The sequence below is a fragment of the Cervus elaphus genome, chromosome 26 (genome assembly GCF_910594005.1).
Source record: "Cervus elaphus chromosome 26, mCerEla1.1, whole genome shotgun sequence".
In the NCBI taxonomy this organism is placed as follows: Eukaryota; Metazoa; Chordata; class Mammalia; order Artiodactyla; family Cervidae; genus Cervus; species Cervus elaphus.
In genome coordinates this window covers 33,431,022-33,450,266 of record NC_057840.1, presented here as the reverse complement: position 1 = coordinate 33,450,266, position 19,245 = coordinate 33,431,022, and the positions used below count along the sequence as shown (strand labels likewise).

At 47.7% G+C, this 19,245-nt stretch overlaps 1 pseudogene; it reads right to left on the bottom strand.

Annotated features, from left to right (window-relative positions):
• LOC122684251 overlaps positions 1-19,245 on the bottom strand; it is a 99,383-nt pseudogene that overhangs the window by 59,149 nt on the left and 20,989 nt on the right.

The window sequence follows — 19,245 nt, the reverse complement described above, 5'->3', positions numbered from 1 at the left end:
AAGTATATCCCTAATGCATTATGTTCTTAATAGAATTTTAAAAATGCCAAACCCCGCCCCCTGCCCCAATTCCACCCTACGTGAAGGGAAGTCTGATGGAAAGAATAGAACTGGAAGTCTTAACTGATTGTGAGCAAATATTTGACTTTCGCAAATCCTCAGAATGACCAAGCAATACATCTTAAGGGCCCATCAACAGTCATGGACAGTGAAGGAATTCTTAAGCATGAGCTTCTCTAGCGTCTTGTTAAATCCACTCTGAGCAGAAGGTCGTGTATTAGATCAACAGCCAGACTGTCACCAAGGGTCAGCTTTTGCCACCCATGGTTGGTTTAACATAGTACCTTCCCATAGTCCAGGGAGAAACATCCGGATGATGGAATAGCTGTTAGAACACTGGGGAAAATGTTGAGCTAGATAATGCTATCATCAGATAAGAAAAGGTTTTTTTCATCAAAGGGCTGGGAAAGCCTGAGTAAGATCTCAGGACAACACCCCACCTCACCATGTCTACATCTTGTACCCGGGGCCCTCAAAGGAGAAGACACTTGTCTTCATCCCCACTCCCACTGCACTGTCCTGCTGCCCACACCAGCCTCTTCTACCTCAACAACAGAGTGCTCCCAACCCTACAGGGAAGTGTGGGGGCCCAAGACCAAGGCAGAACATCATCTAGGTAAAGATGGGTAAAGTGGACAGGGCCTTGGTGAGACCCGAGGCTCACCTCTCCCAAGTCCTAACCAGAACAAACCTGCCTAGGAGCCAGAGGCCAGCCAGCTTCTCACCTGCTGTGGTCCCTGATTTCTTCATAAGATTCATGATGATGAAGCAATTAGAACTGGGTGATGATCAATAGGATGGATGCAGACTGGCTGATATCTGGGGCCATTATTAGTGGTTCTAAAATGAAAAAGCAAAAGCCTTGTCAAATCTAAGGATACACCTTCCTCAGCACCTGCTGTCCTTAGACAGCACACGTTCCCCATTTAGTTACTGACTCATGAGAAGCCACTGTTCAGGTCCGGGTGTGAAAAGATGAATGGGCTTGTGCTCTGTTCGTGAAGCTAATATTTCTCCTGAGTTGTGTTAGTCACTCAGTCATGTCCGACTCTTTGCAAGCTCAAGGACTGTAGCCCACCAGGCTCTTCTGTCCATGGGATTCTCCAGGCAAGAATACTGGAGTGGGTTGCCATTTCCTACTCCAGGGGATCTTCCCAACTTAGGGATCAAATCCGGGTCTCCTGCCTTGTAGGCAGATTCTTTACCGTCTGAGTCACTGAGACAGCAAATATCTATCTGATTATCTTTCAGGTGGACATGTTTACTGTGAGGAGTCCTTTTTGAGGAGGACACAATTGGGGGTACTTAATTTTGTCTGGGAAGGGATAAGGGCTTCATTAAGTGACATTGGAGCTGGTTAAAGGATCAGTACAACAGAGGGGAGAGAAGGCCTGGAAACATAATGCGTATATAGACTTGGGGACCATCGAGAGTGCCGGGGGTCTGGGTCATTGGTTAATGAGGAAGGGGGCTCCTGTGCTGAGGGAGGTGGGCTGGGAAAGGAGGATGCTGGCAAGTTCTATGTTATGCCCATCACTGACTCTCCAGACAGGAAGTCCACCAAGAGACCAGTCACTCCATCCATCCATCATATTTTCAGTTGCACAAACATATGTGCTCATATCCACACATGAAGGCATTAGAGCTTTGAAGAAAGCTACCACCTCTCCCACACCCCACTCAGTTACCTGTGGGCTCTGGGAGCAGCATGTTCTCCCAGTGTTCCAGGAATTCCCTAAGCCAATAACTGCAGTCCCCGTTGAGATCTTCCTGAAGTACTCTGCCAGTTCCTGGTTGTTCTCCCACTCCTCCTTGAGGGCTGTGGCTCCAGGATCGAGGACTGTCCAGGTTATGCTCATGGTGTCAAGGAGGAGGGCAGTCTGTCCATTGAGGCTGAAGAGCAAGGACCCACCAGAGCATTGCTCGGCTTCACTCTGACACCACAGCCTGACCTGCAGGGAGGGAGGACATACGCCCCCCACACACAGTGAATCTTTCTGGACTCTCCACAGTCCATCCTCCCCAGTCACTCATGTGTGTCTGCACATCTAGGGGCCCGTGATCTTCTGACCATGACCTCCCTTCTTACCCATCAGGTCCACCAGGTCTCTAAGGCTGGACCGTGTTCAGTCTTTTCACGGGAAGGACCTCCCTGCATGCACTCCGCCCCTACCCCTCTCTTGCTGTCTCCAGCTCCCCACCCCTCCCATACTTACCCCTCATCTCCTTTTTGTCCAGTTTGATGACAGGCAGGACCATCCTGAGCTCTCTTCCTGCTTCTGCCACCGTTTGGCTCAATTCAGTCCACGCTTTTGTGTTGTTTACCTCCTCCCCCAGGAAACCCAAAGGTCTGACCTTATTGCTGTCACTATCATACTGGAGGAAAGGCTTTGTGTCCACAGAGCCCTGAATTTGACACCAGGGCTGGCCAGGTCTGGACTGACATTTGACAGTGAGGTTAAGGCACAGAGAGTGGGCATCTGTGAGAGAAAACCACAGTTGTGTCTGGCAGATTCCCCTCCAGGGCCTGGTTGCTGAGGGAGGGGTCTCTATCCCAGACCCCCTCCTCTGCTGCATCCTCAGTCCTGCCTCATCTTCAACTGTCTGAGCTTTAATCTCTTGGATGCCACTGTGGATCCTTTGGATCTAATACTGTTAGCAGGAAGATTTATGTGACATATTTTTACCATCATGTACCAACTTCTGAGGCAGCAAAAACAGAAGACAATGTCTGCCTTCTAGTGGCTAAAAATCCATCTGAACAAACAGGACTTTCAACATGAGTGGGGAAAAAAAGACCACAGAACACAGGCTACATTCAGGAGGGGCCCCGAATCATCAGGAAGGTTTTTACTGCAGAAGGAGGTGGGGTTGGCAGGAGAGGGCAAGCTACTACCGGAGCACAGGCCCAGGCACCCTGTCTTGGGCTGGAGTCCCTGCACACTGGGTGTCACCTCCTGGGCAGCCCGTCTAGCTAAACCACACCTGACCATCCTCAGAGCTGGAAGACAGGCCCCCACCAGGGTGGAGCCCCTTCCTTTCCCCTCTTCCCCTGCTCCACTCCCCCTGCCAGAGCCCCAGATCCCAGGACATTCACTGCCCAGAGTCTTCCTGGGTTCTATCAGCTGCAGTATCAGCAAAAGACGGCCTGCGGTGTGAGCTAGAGACATTCCTCCCAGCAGTTTTAGAAGAGTAAGGGGCCAATCGTAGCCTGGAGTGTGTCTGCACCTCTGTCTCCACCCACCGCCCAAAGTCTTCAGTCAGAGACTGAGGAAGCCCTGTTGAAAAACAATGCAAAGGACAATTATACCGAGGAAGTATCTTGCAAGTATTCAAATGTAATTCCTCATTAAAAACAGCAACAACCACCACAGAAAAACAGCGGTGACATTAAAAAGCAAAATTCACTTTAAATACCCCACCCTCAAAGATCCCCTAACTTTTGTGAACAAAATGCTCAGGGTCATGTTGGCTTCTCCCCTCCTTCCGACAAAGCCTCCCCCGACCCCACCTCTGCCTCCCAGCTGCATCTTTTGCTTCTTTTTCCATCTTCTGCTCAGTCATCCTGCATTTTTCTCCCTACTTCCTTCTCCATCCTAATCTGGCGGACTTTGTCTTCAGTGATCAAGATCCACTCTCACCCAATGCACCCTAGTGTTAATCCGACTGGCCGCAGGCGACCACACGTGGTCTACAATGGAAGGTGTGTGTACAAGAGTTGTGTTGGAGCCAAGGCTCCAGAGAGGCCTGATAGTAACTAAAATAGCTTTTGAAGGAGTCTTTTGGCGCTAGAAAAGAAAACAACAGTCTCAAAGGCCCTTGCTGAATCATCTAACTTTGGAGAAAACAAAACAGAACTTTAGTTCCCCCCTCATGCTCCAGGCTGGTTGCATCTATCTGGGACTTATCACCCCCTGCCCAGAAATCTTCCACCCCCTACACCTGCCCAGAAAACTTATCACCCCCTGCCCAACTACAAATGCAATCTCAACTAAAGAATACTCAAAATATCCCGCCTGATTAACGTTTCCCTCATCGCTTCCACAAACCTCCCTATAAACATGGAGCCTCCCTGATCCCTCTTGGCGCTCAGCCTGGTCTTTGGCCGACTGTTGCCCCCCCTTGCCTGAATAAAGGTAACCTACTTCTGTTGAGGTTGTCTTTCCTTTTCTGCCTTGGCCCGAACTATATCTTACAGCTTCTTGGCACGCTGCCAACTTGACAGCTAGGCTACAGGTTACTTTAAGAGTGTTCTTTTTATTCACTGCTTCCACAATAAATGTAGCAGAATCATCAAATCTATTTAATCCCAATAGGTGGAAAAAAGGTGAAATGTCCCGAGTTCCCTCCTTGAAGGAAAAGAAAGCTGAAGAATTTATGTTTTTTGCAATAGCAAGATACTGACACAAGTATTAGTATTAGGAAATAAAATGACTGAAAGAGACACTCACATAATATTTCCTCTGTTGAAAATATTCTGAAGTTGTTTCTCTGAACACAGAAAGAATCCCTGAGTCCTGTAATAGAAGAAGATATTTTTCTCGCATTATCATCATTTTCAACAACGAGATTGCCACACGGAGGAGAGTCTGATTCTTCACAAACTAGATGAAGACAGAAAGTGTCCTATGTGTGGAGGTCTCTTGTTCAAGTAGCTGAACATTTCATTGCAGGGATTCCATCACTTAGCACCAAGAGAAAGAGGCAGAATAGATTGGTGGAAAAAAGGAGACTGAGGAGTCTGTTCACCAGACTTACCAGGACACATGAGACAATGCAGCTACTGCGTCATCATCACAGGAAGGCAGGCTCAGAACTCCTGGCTCTGACTTCTCGGCTATAAAGTAAACAGAAGGAAAACAAAGGCGGCCAAAAAGGCTGAGTCGTAGCCAGCAGAGCCCCTGTAAGGGGCATTCTGGAAACACTGTCTCCTGCAGAAAAGAAAGAGGCCTTGACCCAGGAGACTGAGGAAATCCTGTCACATTCCTGCGGCTGCCCCTCCCCAGTCCCCCCTCCAGCCCTGTCCTCACTAAGGGGCTCCTCTGTCCTTCACTCCCACCCCCATCCCAGGCCCAGCAGCTTCTTGTCACCTCCTCCTTCTGTTAGGGGAAGCACATTGATTGAAACCGCCCACCCTGGCCAGGCACCATAGTAACCATTTGCATGAGTTGTTTTTTGACAGGAGATCCTGATAAGGAATACGGAACTAATAAGCCACCACCAACCAGAAGAGCTCGGGAAAGGTCAAAAGGAGACACCGTGTGTCCGTCCACTTCCCAGAATCCCTCTCGCTAGCATCCATCTTGGCTGAGCGATGCATGCACCAGCAGGAAAGACTGTGAATTAGAATGATTGGCCAAAGACCACCTGGAAACTAATCCCATCACCATAAAACCCGAGACTGTGAGCCATGTGGCAGAGCAGTTCTCCTGGGTTCCCTTACCCTCCTGCTCTCCACCCAAGTGCCCTTCCCCAAAAAATCTCTTGCTTTGTCAGCACATGTGTCTCCTCGGACAATCCTTTACTGAGTGTTAGACAAGAGCCCAGTTTCGGGCCCTGGAAGGGGTCCCCCTTTCTACAACACTTCCTTCCTGCATCACAGATTAATCCCAGGCCCTGGCACCTCCTGGGCTGCACTGTAGAGGGGAGTGTGGTCGGTGATGCTGCAAGGAGAGTAAGAGTCATGCCCTTGTCCAGACCCCAAACTCAGCAGATGCCTCCTCGCCCCCCTGACCCAGGTACCCCTACTGTGCAGACAGTTTACACCCATCACATGGAGGCCCCAGTGATAGATCCCCAGGCGAGATGGGGGAATGGAGGAGCCCCGTCCTCAGGGGCTCTGACAGCTGATGGGGGAGCGAGGTTTCCAACATAGTCAGTCAGTCCTGCTGGGACATAGAGACAGTGACATGAGGATGGAGTCCTCAGGAGCTGACAGCAGAGGTGGTGTTGACAGATTTCCAGAAGGAGGATTGGTGATATTGAGAAGAAGATTCAGGAAAGAGTGTACAGTGAGAAATAAATCCCAGAAATCAAAAAGATGTCTACAGGTTTGGCATCAGGAAAAATCCATGTTCAATCATCCAAAGGCCTGTAATGTGAGGAAGAGACGTCAGGAGGTGGAAGAGGAAGGAGGATGACAGAGCATCCCCGGGTCATTGTTCTCCCAGGACAACTCACTTTATTTCTTTTTTTACATTCTTTTCTTTTATTAGCACCAAAAACATTGTGTATTGGGGTGTAGCCATCAACAACATTATGATAGTTTCAGGTGAACCGCGAAGGGATTCAGCCATAGATATACATGTACCCCTTCTCCCCTAAGCCCCTCTCCCATCCAGGCTGGCACATAACATTAAGCAGAGTTCGATGTGCTATACAGTGGGAGCTTGTTGGTTATCCATTTACATATAGCAGTGTGTACATGACCTTCCCAAAGCCCCTAACAATCCCCTCCCCCGGGGAACCATAAGCGTGTTTTCTAAGTCTGTGAGCGACTTTCTGTTTTGTAAGTTTTTTTGGTAGTATTTCTTTTTAGTTTCCACATATAAGGCATGTCAAGATATTTCTCCTTCTCTTTCTGACTTAGATCACTCAGTAAGACACTCTCTAGGTCCATCCATGTTTCAGCAACAGCTCACTTTAGATGGGTCACTTTGCCAAAACACACACACACACAGACACACGTACACACAGAGATACACAGACACACACAGAGACTGGGTCCATATCACCTTGCGTGGACTGACACTTCCTTATACTCATCTCACTTACCTGAGGTCTTCAACGTTTTCTCCCAGGGCACCATAAAATCCTGAAGCCAGTCCCGACAGTCTCCCATGGAGACCCTCTTCAAGAAGTTGGTCACATCTGTGTCATTCTCCCACTTCTCTTTCATCTGTCTCCCCCCAGAATGAACTTCTGTCCAGTGTCCATTCTCTGAATCAAAGCGGAGGCACATTTGTCCATTGAAGCCAAACTGCCAGGATCCACTGATGTGTCCATCCTCTTTACACAAGCACATCATCCTGCCCTGCAGGGTCAGAGGGCCTGACTCCAATGAGGAAAAGAAAGAACTCAGGCTCTGGACTTGACAAATTCTTTGCCTCACCATGGTCCACCTCCCCTGGTCCCAGGTACTTTGGCCCTGTTTTCTCCTCCAAGGCCCGTTCCTTCCACTGGACTACTAGGGAAGGACCAAGATCCAATTGAATTTTTTACCCATAAACAATGCATGCAGTTCCTACAGTATCTGGACTTCCTAACTCATCCCTGGACTCGATGGACATGAGTTTGACTTGATGGACATGAGTTTGAGCAACCTCTGGGAGTTGGTGAAGGACAGGGAACCCTGCCATGCTGCAGTTCCAGGGGTTGCAAAGAGTGGGACACAACTGAGCAACTGAACTGTACTGAATTGAACTCACCTCTGGCCATGTGTTTTTCCAGTATAACATCAGGCAATTGCCCCTTGAGAAATTCCCCAATGTCTCTCAGTGTTTCTGTCTGTGTTTCCCAAGTATTTGTAGTTTTCACCTCCTCTCCCAATGGACTTGTGGATTGGATCTTGGCACCACCACAGTCATAGGAGAGAAAAACATTCCCATCTACCTGGCCTTGAACCATACACCACGGCTTTCCAGGATCGGGCTGAGGATCAACGGTGAACTTGTAGCAAAGAGAGTGAGCGTCTGTGAAGGAAAACGCAGGTGAGGGCAGGGTTGGGAGAAGAAGACCCGTTTCCTTCTCCCCCCATTTATATGAGAGCAGAGTAAAGCTGCAGGGCTGGGTTGGCAGAGCAGGAAGGCTCCCCTGCCCCCCAACACCACCTACAGGCTTAGCAAGCAGAGAAACCACATAACATTATCTCTACTCTGCTCCTAAGACCAACACATAACGCAAAACTGCAGAAAGGAGAATTCACAATTAGGGGTTACGGGACTTAGCAACGACAGGGAGATGCTGCTGATCTACAGCTTTGATGGGTCTTGGAAGCCTGGAGAAAGCCTGGCCCACATGGCATGAAAGAGAAAATCCAGAACTACCGAGGCAGGTGGTAGAGGAGGGGATTAAAGGCTCAGAGAAGTGAATCTGCCAGGGTGGACATGGTATGAAAGGGCAGGAAGGTGTGCGGTCCACCAGGTTCTATGGAGCCCGAGAGGAAAGAATGGAGGAGAAGCATCTCCAACAGCTCAAGGATGACTTTCGGTGAAGGTCAGGGATGGTGGTAGGAGATGGTACTCCTGTAGGCTTCCAGCAGGAGTAAGGATGGAGAAGGTGGAAAGAGCTGATGCCAGGGGGAGTGCTCTATTTCAGACACAAAGCAGATGCAGTGGTCAGAGTGACTAGAGAGTCCCAGTGTAGCCGGGCCTGACTGCAGAGAGTGCGATGCTGGCTGATAGCACAAGGCGATCCTAGAGGGAAATGGAACAGCAGTGAGTGCTGTTAAAAACTACATGCTGAAAGGAAAAATTAAAAAAAAAAAAAAGAAAGAAAGAAAAACAGAGACAAACACAAGGGTGGATGTTCAGGAAGCTGAATGTAGACATCCCAACAAAATGTCCAGATCACTTGCACACTATCCAGCACTGAGTCGGGTCTTACATTCAGAATCCATTACTAGAGACAGAGATGCCAGGCACCAGGAAGGAGGGCCCTCTTATCACCACAGCAAGTGCACAAGTCCTTCTGGCCTTTGGAAGCCACATGGTCAGTGACTGGGCTAAGTGTACACTTGGCAGAAAAGCCACCCCCACATTCATAAGGACCTAGAGTGGGACTGACATCGTGTCCAGCAATCTGAAACATCACCATGGCCGTCTGTTAGTACTGTGGGGCCTGAGGTCTGTGGTTAGGAATGCACGTCTGTCCCACGTGCTGCCCACAGGAGTGTCACCCATCCACTGATCCTCAGAGTGCTCATTTCACTTCCGTTGTATTTGCAATATGAATGAAAAGTCTTCACAGTTAGTAAATTACCGTGAGGGCTAACATAGAAGCGATTTCCAAGCTCACACTTCTGACACTGACCTTCATCCCCCAATAGTACATATAAACAATATCATATCCTGGAGAAAATGACTGAGTAACAACCTACAACCTCTCCAGGGCTGCAGGAGTGTCATCTCTATCCTATGTCTATTTAATTCCCAATGTGGCCCATAGATTTCTATAATTGTACAGATGACATATTTCAGGCTCTGCAGATCATAGTTTTCTGTTACAACTGCTGTCCTAGCACAAAGCAGTCACAGACAATTGGTGAATGATGACCTGCTTCTTGGGCAGATGACCCAGCAGAACTGTGACGTCAGAGGTATCTATGGTTGGAAAGTTGCTATGTGCCATCTATGGCATTTTACTTGGAGGGTCACAACACAGACCCTTTATGTCCTGAAGCAAGGCCAAGTGATTTGCAGTGGGGAATACTACACCATATAAATGTGGCTCCTGCTATGGTCCTGGGGGCTGGTAGAGATGAGGCCACTGGTCATGAAATGTCAACGTTGTCCATCATGATCTGGGTTCATCAACCCCTAATCATTAGTTCAGCTAGACCAGCCATCAGAGGATTGAAGTGATATTGTGGTTTGGCATAAGAAGGGCCAGATGCAACACATAAGAGAGAGCAGCAGGTGGCCTAGGCCTGACATCAGAATTGTTTAGGACCACTGTTCTCCAGGGTTTGCCCCCATGGCTCAGCAGTAAGGAATCCGCCTGCAATGTCAGAGCTGGAGTAGATGTGGGATCTATCCCTGGGTGAGAGAAGATCCCATGGAGGAGGGCATAGCAACCCACTCCAGTGTTCTTGCCTGGAGAATCTCTTGGACAGAGGACCCTGGTGGGCAATAGTCCATAGGATCATAAAGAGTTGGACATGACTGAAGCCACTTAGCATGCACACACTAGTTTCTGCTCATGCCTGAGGCTTCATGCAGTGTCCCCTATATCTCTATGGACCAAGGAAGCCACTCTAGAGCAGAGGGGGTCAGGGGACACTAGCCCATATCTGCTGGACACACAGTCCTTTCACATTCACACCACTCAGAACCTACAAGGTAGGACAGTGCAAGTGTGGTTCCCCAACAGGCAGCTAAGGTACCCCTTTCACTAGTCCCTAGGGGACGAGTCTTCTGTAACTGTTTTGTGGCCCAGGGCAGTCACATTGTTCTTTTGGTTTTTACAGGTTGTCTTTGCCTGCTCTCGTACCAGAAATGTGGAGATGTATAATGGACACAGACACCAAATGGCCTGTTGAGACCAACAGATTTACTGTCTTTTGAAGAAAATATTCTCTAACTCCTGTCTTAAATAATAGCTGTTATAGGCCAATGTCTCCATAGTCTCAGGGAAGATGAATGTGGGATCAAAGGGTAGAAGTGGGGGTGCCCTGTGTCACACACTTTGGGAAATTCTTCTCCCATCTCTCCTGCTTTATGTCCTGGGGGCCAGGCTGGGAGGCTTCTGCTGGGGTGAATTCTCAGGCAAGAGGATAGGGTGCTAGTTGACAGAGGGCAGGTTTAGGATCCCTTCACAGATGGGAAGGTGTTGGAGGCCCTGAAGTTCTTGGGACGGGGAGGGATATGAAAAAATAGTGTTGTAACCAAGCAGGACTCTAAGGAGGCTTCCTAGGCCAGACTCCACCCATCTCCCCGCCCCTCCCTCCTGCACTGACCCCCCCTCCCCCGCCCAGGTGTCGGACTCCATAGACCCTTGTCCATCTCTGCCCCCACCTCCCCTGCGGCCAACGCAACTGGTCAGACTCCTCCCAGCCTTCTGAACCCCGTGGGTTCTGTCCCTTGGAAGCGACAGCCACCTTTCCTGCACCCGCTTCAGTGGCTCCGAATTCTCGACGTGGGGGCCGAGGGGCGGCAGCAGCATTTCGTGACGCTACCTGGCTCTCGCGTCTTCCAGCCTCCCCTCCCTTCCTGCTGGGATTCCTTTTTCACCCAGATCTTGTCTCTTCCCTGCCGGGGGACGGCACCAGCCGCGAGTGGGGGCCGGGAGCAGGAGCCCAGCGGGAAAAGAGCGCGCGGAACTTTAAAAGCAGGAGGCGGTCCGGCCGCGGCGTTCCCCGAACCGCCTCGGACACCCCCATTCCTCTCGGGTCTTAAGGCCCCGTGTCCGCTCCCCGCAGGTTAATCCCCGAGCTCACCGCCTCCCGCCGGGCAGAACCTGAGAGACACGAGTAGAACCGGAGCCGGAAGACCAAGACGCGCTCCGTGACCAGCAGTCCAGGCCATCCCCACCTGGAAACTGGCTGGATCCCACTTCGCGGGGAGCTATTTATAGGCGGGCTCGCCCCGCCCTCCCGTCCACTCTCCGCCCCGCCCTCCTCCCCGTGTCACTGACGCCGGGCAGTAGCCGCCCCCTCTGAAGCACTCCTTTCTCCTCCTGTCCCTTAGTGTCTCTTTTCTCCTCGGAGTCCTTCCGGCCCCTGAAACCTTCCTCCCCATTCCCGCTTGCAGTCGTTCTAGTGGTGGTGGGTTACTCGCTCAATCGTGTCCGACTCTTGCGACCCCGAGGTCTGTAGCGCGCCGGGCTCGTCTGATAATGGGGTTTTCCAGGCAAGAGTACTTCAGTGGGTCGCCATGCCCTCCTCCTTGGGATATTTCTCACCCAGGGATAGAAGCCGTATCTCCTACATTGCAGGCAGAGTCTCTACTGACTGAGCTTCGAGGGAAGCCCTGCTTTTCTTAAAAGACTCAAGATTCCCTCCCACCCCCCAAGAAAACATCACCCCCACCGGAGAACTCTGCGGATCTCTTGAAAGGGCCTGAAGACAGACAGTCCTTAACTGCAGTGTCATCAGCAATATGTTTTCTAGTAATTTCTGCCCCAGAGTAGTCCTAGACCTTTTGTGAGCCAAAGTAACTGCTCATTAGAAAGAGTTTGAGGACTGAGTCCAGAACCCGATTTCCCAGGTTCCCGTGGAGACAGGGAGCCTGTGCTGCCCCCGGGCGCCCCCTGGCGGTCTCTTCCGGCTGCTTGCTCTACTCGGGTGCGTTTGTGCAGGCTAAGTCGCTTCAGCCATGTCTGAGCCCTAGTGCCCCATGGGCTTTAGCCCGCCAGGCTCCTCTGTCCACGGGGATTCTCTAGGCAAGAATACAGGAGTGGACTGCAAGCCTCTCCTCCAGGGGATCTGCACTGGTAACCTGTGTGATCCATTTCCTTTCCCCTCATAATTTACTTTTATGCAGTGTCCGAGCAGCATTGAGCATCTCAAGTTCACCTCTCAGGGCTATCCGCTTATAAAGAGTGAGATCATCCATCACTCGTTGGGACTGACAAGACCTCCTAATTCTTGGGAAGTGGGTCTACCAATGACATTGAGAGGTCAACGTCTCTGACAGAGGGCTCCATCTCTCTTTTATCATGGGGCTCCTAGTCTTTGATAGCTTTGGGGGTGACTGAGCCCTGACCTTGGCGGGTCGCGCTGACACCTCAGCACGGGCAGTGCTCCATTTCATGTCTTGTCACTGAGTGAGGCTGGGTTCCCTATTGATAGATGTGGAAATGGATGCCAGCAGAGTTTTAGGGAAGTAACAAGAGCAATCAGGCGGAGTTTCATGTTCTTGGAAGTATGCGCGTTGTCGACATTCATTAAAATCACCTCCCGGTTGTTTTCACTCCCATCTGGGGTCTACTCTGTGTCCAGGTTCCAGGAGCACGCACGGGAGTGGGTGGCCAGGCCTGTCCAGAGAGGTCCGCCTTCCCCCACCTGGCTGTCCTGACCAGGACTCTAACGCTGTCCTTCTGTCTTTCTCCTGCTCTCTCAGTTACTTGCCTCTTCACCAGCCTCCTCCACTGGGGCTATGTGGTCCCCGTGTTGCCTCTTCCTAGAGATTAAACCCAGGCCCCTGTCCCCCAGGCCTATGCATGAGAGTCTTCCCCTGACACATCCGTCACCTGAACCCACCAAGCTGGTGCCCCACGCAAGCCTGTGTCCTGTCCTCCTCCCAGGCCCCATGTGTCTCTTGTCCCCAGATTGTTACACACGAGGCTCTTGGCCTCCTTCATCAATAGAAATCAATCAAAGGCCAGACAGTAGAAATAAATCAAATTTCTTAATCAAAAGAAATTGAGGCAAGGCTTTATTGGGGAGTGAGAACTCCCCAGCAGAGGGGAGTGAGAACAAACAACAGGTTCCTTGCTTGCTCACTCCCCGAGGTGGTGGGGCGAGCTGGTTCCTTCTATGGGGTGAGGGGAGGGCTGTGCCCCGGGGCCTGTCAGAGGGGTGACCTGCTGACCCCTTAGGTGGTGTTGTGCGCTGGGTCATGTGAGGCCTCCTGCTTTGGCTCTGGGCTCTTCAAAAGTGGCAGTTGGGCTTTTCATCTCTTTGTATCTTTTCCCCAGAATAGCTTCAACTACTCCAACTAAAAACAGTCTATGTTTAAAAACCCTTTTATTTTGTGTTGGGTCTAGCTGATTTACAAACAGTGTTGGGATAGTCTCAGGTGAACAGCTAAGGGACTCACCCGTACACATACATGTGTCCATTCTCCCTACACTCCCATCCTGACAGGGCACTGACATAATATTGAGCAGAGTTGTGGGTTCCTTCCTTGGGCTGGGAAGATCCTGGAGAAGGAAAGAGGAACCCACTCCAGTATTCTTGGCTGGAAAATTCCGTGGACAGAGAAGCTGGCAGGCTACAGTCCGTGAGGACAGAAAGAGGTGGACACACACAGAAAGATACACACACACAGACACACCATGTCTTAGGCCTTTGACAGTTCTCCATTTTAAATAGAGCAGGGAGTACATGAACTTTCCATACTCCCTAATGATCTCTTTCCCCCATCCTACCCCCAGCAACTAGAAGTTTGTTCTCTAAGTAAGTCTGTGAGTCTCTTTCTGAGAATGCAAAACATCCTTATTGCTGACATGAAGTAAGTTTTATGGGTTTGGATAGAAGATCCAACCAGTCACAACATTTTCTTAAGCCAAAGCCTAATTGAGATCAAAGCTCTAACTCTCTTCATTTCTATGAAGGCTGAGAGGTGAAAAAGCTGCAGAAGAAAAATTTGAAGGCAGCAGGGGGTGGTTTATGACGTTTAAGGAAAAAAAAATCTCCATAACATAAAGTGCAGAGTGTAGTAACTAGACCTGATGTAGAAGCTGCTGCAAGTTTTCCAAAAGATTTAGCTAAGATAATCTATGGAGGTGGCTCCACTGAATCCGAGACTTCCAGTGTACACTAAATATCCATTTATTGGAGGAAGATGCCCGCCAGGACTTTGATACCTGAAGAGGAGTAGTCAATGCCTGGCTTCAAAGATTCCAAGAACAGGCTGTTTCTCTTGATAAGGCCTAGTGCAGCAGATTACTGGAAGTTGATGGTTACTTACCACTTGGAAAATTCTAAGGCCCTTTAGAATTAGGCTGAATGTTCTGCCTGTGCTTCATAAATCAAACAATGAAGCCTGGATGACAGCATGTCTGTTTACAACATCGGTGGCCAAATATTCCAAGTCCACTGTTGAGATCTACTGCTCAGAAAGAAAGATTCCTTTCAAGTGTTACTGCTGATTGATAAAGCATCCAAGAATCCGATGGAGAAGTACAATGAGATTCATGTTCTTTTCATGGCTGCCAACATGACATCCATTCTGCAGCACATGGATCAAGGAGTAATTATGATGCTCAACTCACAGTATTTAGGAAATACATTATAGGCTATAGCTGCATAGCCAGTTATTCCTCTGTTGGATCTGGGCCACGGCAACTGAAAAATTTCTGCACTGAATTCATTTTTTAATAAAATGATATAGCCTTTAAAAAATCATTTAGTTGTTTAGTTTTTGGTTGCATTGGTCTTAATTGAGGCATGCAGTATCTTTGTCGGGTCTTGCAGGATCCTGATCGCAGCTCAGACTCTCTAGTCGTGTTGCCTGGGCTCAGGAGTTGCAACACGTGTGCTTACTTGTTCAGTGACATGTGGGATCTGAGGTCTCTGAACAGGTATCAAGCCATTATTCCTTACATTGCAAGGGGGTTCTTCTTCACTGGGCCACCAGGGATGTCCCTTTATAGTGGATTCATGATTATAGAGTCCCCTGAAAACACTGAATCAGGGGAATAGGTTGAAATATCAACACTAATGCGAGTTTGGGAGAAGGTGATTCCTGCCTTCACAGATGACTTTGAGGGGTTCAAGAATTCACTGGAGAAAGTAACCGCAGATGCAGTGGAAATAACTAGTAAGCTAGAGTTAGAAGTAGAGACTGAAGATGTGGCTGAATTGCTACAATTTCATCATGAAGCTGATATGAATGAGAGTTCATTTTCATTCTTATGCATGAGCAAAGAGAGTGGCTTCTTGAGACAGAACCTGCTCCAGAATGTCTACTGTGGTTAAAAACACTGGTAAAGGGCACTGCATGCTGCAGAGAAATCTGTGAAAGGAAGAGCCAAACGATGTGACAAATTTCACTGTTGTCTTCTTTTCAGAAATTACCCTGCCCACCCCAACCTTCAGCAACCACCACCCTGATCAGTCAGCAGCCACAGTCACTGAGACAAGACCCTCCACCAGCAAAACAATTTGGAGTCGTGAAGACACAGGTGATGCTCAAACTACTTTATTTTAGGAACACAGTGTTGTTAATTAAACTCTGTATATTATTTACTTGGTCATAAATCTTTTGCACACTTAGACTTCGGACAGTGTCAACAAAACTATATACATAGTGGGAAATGAAAAATTTGTGTGATTCACTGTTATGATATTCAATTTATGGCCCTGGTCTGGATCCCAACCTGGAATATCTCTGAGGTTTTGCTGTATCTACATGGCTTTTCATGGCTGCGTCTACATGGCTTCACATTTTCTATCTGGAACTAACGTTGGGTTCGTGGTGTAGTAGGATGGACAACAAGCTACTGTTGAGATACAGTGAAATATACATCTCAAGACATGATTCAATTTTATTCCTACAAGCAAAGTAAGAAAACTCCTGTAATTGCATTTCCTGTACCACTTGATCATGATTTATTTAAAAGGCTGTCAGTTATATGAATATGTGAGGGTATCTCAGCTTTTTTTTTTTTTTTGGTCAGGTTGATTTTTCAGGATATGTTCAAAGTTTTCACAAGTTTATAGTTGTATGAAGACCAACATTACCTTCTAGAACTCACACCAAAAAAGATGAGCTTTTCACCATAGGGGATTGGAATGAAAAGTAGGAAGTCAATAGATTCCTGGAGGAACAGGCAAGTTTGGCCTTGGAATATAAAAAAAAGGTGGGCAAAGGCTATTTTGAGTTTTGCCAAGAGAACACACTAGTCATAGCAAAAACACTCTTCCAACAAATCAAGAGAAGACTCTACACCTGGACATCACCAGATGGTCAGTACTGAAATCAGACAGATTATATTCCTTGTAGTCAAAGGTGGAGAACCTCTATACAGTCAGCAAAAGCAAGACTGGGAACTGACTGAGGCTCAGATCATGAGCTCCTTATTGTAAAATTCAGACTTAAAATAAAGAAAGTAGGAAAAACCACTAGGCCATTCAGCTATGACCTGAATCAAACCTCTTATATTATACAGTGGAAGTGACAAATAGCTTCAAGGGATTATATCTGGTACACAGAGCGCCTGAAGAACTATGGATGCAGGTTCATAACATTGTACAGAAGGTGCTGACCAGAACCATCCCCAAGAAAATGAAATGCAAAAAGACAAAATGATTGTCTGAAGAGGCCTTAGAAATAGCTGCGAAAAGAAGAGATGTGAAAGGCAAAGGAGAAAAGGAACGATCTATCCATCTGAATGCAGAATTCCCAAGAATAGCAAGGAGAGATAAGAAAGGCTTCCTAGATGATCAATGCAAATAGAGGAAAACAATAGAAAGGGAAAGACTAGAGATCTCTTCAAGAAAATTCAAGATATGAAGGGAACATTTCATGCAAAGATGGGCTCAATAAAGGACAGAAATGGTATGGACCTAAGAGAAGCAGAAGAGATGAAAAGGGGTGGCAAAAATAGACAGAAGAAATGCACAAAAAAGATCTTAGTGACCTGGAAAACCACGATGGTCTGGTCACTCATCTAGAGGCAGATATCTTGGAGTGTGAAGTCAAGTGGGCCTTAGGAAGAATGACTAAGAACATAGCTAGTGGAGGTGATGGAATTCCAGCTGAGCAATTTAAAATCCTAAATGATGATGCTTTTAAAATGCTGGACTCAATATGCCAGCATATTTGGAAATCTCCACAATGGTCACAGGACTGGAAAAGGTTGGTTTTCATTCCAATACCAAAGAATGTTCAAACTCTCATACCAGGACATTTCACATGCGAGCAAGGTCATGCTCAAAATCCTTCAAGCTAGGCCTCAGCAGTACGTGGACTGAGAACTTCCCAATGTACACGCTGGATTTACAAAAGACAGAGGAAGCAGAGATCAAATTGCCAACATCCACTGGGTCACAGAAGTAAGGGAATTCCAGAAAAACATCTACTTCTGCTTCATTGATTACACTAGAGCCTTTGACTGTGTGGATCACAGCAAACTGTGGAAAATTCTTAAAGAGATGGGACTACTCAACCACCTTACCTGTCTCCTGAGAAGCCTATGTGCAGGACAAGAAGCAATAGTAGAACTGGACATGGAACAATGGAGTGGTTCAAATTGGGAGAGGAGTATGTCAAGGCTGTATGTTGTCACTCTGCTTATTTAACTTCTATGCAGAGTACATCATGTGAAATGCTGGGCTGGATGACTCCCAAGCTGGAATCAAGATTGCAGGGAGAAATATCAACAACCTCAGAAGTGCAGATGATACCACCCAAATGCCAAAAAGCAAAGAAGATCTAAAGAGCCTCTTAGGGAAGGTGAAGGAGGAGAGTGAAAACACTAGCCTAAAACTGAACATTCTAAAAACTAAGATTTTGGCATCTGGGGCCATCCCTTCATGGCAATAATATGGGAAAAATTGGAAACACAGGCAGATTTTATTTTCTTGGGCTCCAAAATCACTGTGGAAGGTGACTGCAGCTCAAGATGTTTGCTCCTTGGTAGAAAAGCTAAAGAAAAGAAAGAAATTTACAGTGGCCTCTACATGTCTGAGTGAGAGTAAGAATCACACATCTTTCACTTTAAATCCAAGGGTAGAAATAGTTAAGCTTTTGAAAAAGACATGTCAAAAGCCAAGACAGGCCAGAAGCCAGGACTTTCCCACCAAACAGTTGGTCAAGTTGTGAAAGCAAAGGAAAAGTACCCAAAGGAAATCAAAAGTGGTCCTCCAGTGAACACATGCGTGATAAGAAAGCAAACCTGACCATCAAAGTCAAGTGGTAAAATTGGTTTGAGAAGAAAAAAGAAAGATGCTGAGTAGAATGTGCAACTCAAAGACATCACTTTGCCAATAAAGGTCCATCCTGTCAAAGCTATGGATTTTCCAGTAGTCATGCACATATGTGAGAGTCAGACCATAAAGAAGGTTGAGCCCTGAATAAATGATGATTTTGAAATATGGTGCTAGTTAAGACTCTTGAGAGTCCCTTGGACTGCAAGGAGATCAAACCAGTCCATCCTAAAGGAAATCAACCCTGAATATTCATTGGAAGACTGATGCTGAAGATGAAACTCCAATACTTTGCCTCCCTGATGTGAAGAGTCAAGTCATTGGAAAAGACCCTGATACTGGGAAAGACTGAGGGCAGGAGGAGAATAGGGCAACATAGGATGAGATGGTTGGATGGCATCAGCGACTCAATGGATGTGAGTTTGAGCAAACTCCGGAGATAGTGAGAGACAAGGAAGCCTGATGGGCTGCATTTCATGGGGTCACAGAGTTCGACATGATCTAGCGACCGAACAATTCACCATATGTGAACAGCTCAATCAGTGGCCAAAAAGGTACAATTTATCTTCTTTATTTGTAGTAATTCATTATCTATTCTGAATATGATCCTCTGTCAATGGGGAAATAAACCTACTTTTCAAAACAGACATAGTTTGTGCTGTGAAGTCTGGCTTCTCCTTGGAGAGGGGGAGGCATAGATGAACACAGCAGAGTCACTACTGAGCATGCAGATCTTGATGAAAAAAAAACAAAAAAGATTTCATTGCACAAGTTCCAGAATATGACTTTGGATCCAGGTATCATGATTGGGATCGACAGCTAGACTGCATGTTACTTTAAGAGCGTTCTTTTTATTCTCTCCTTCTACAATA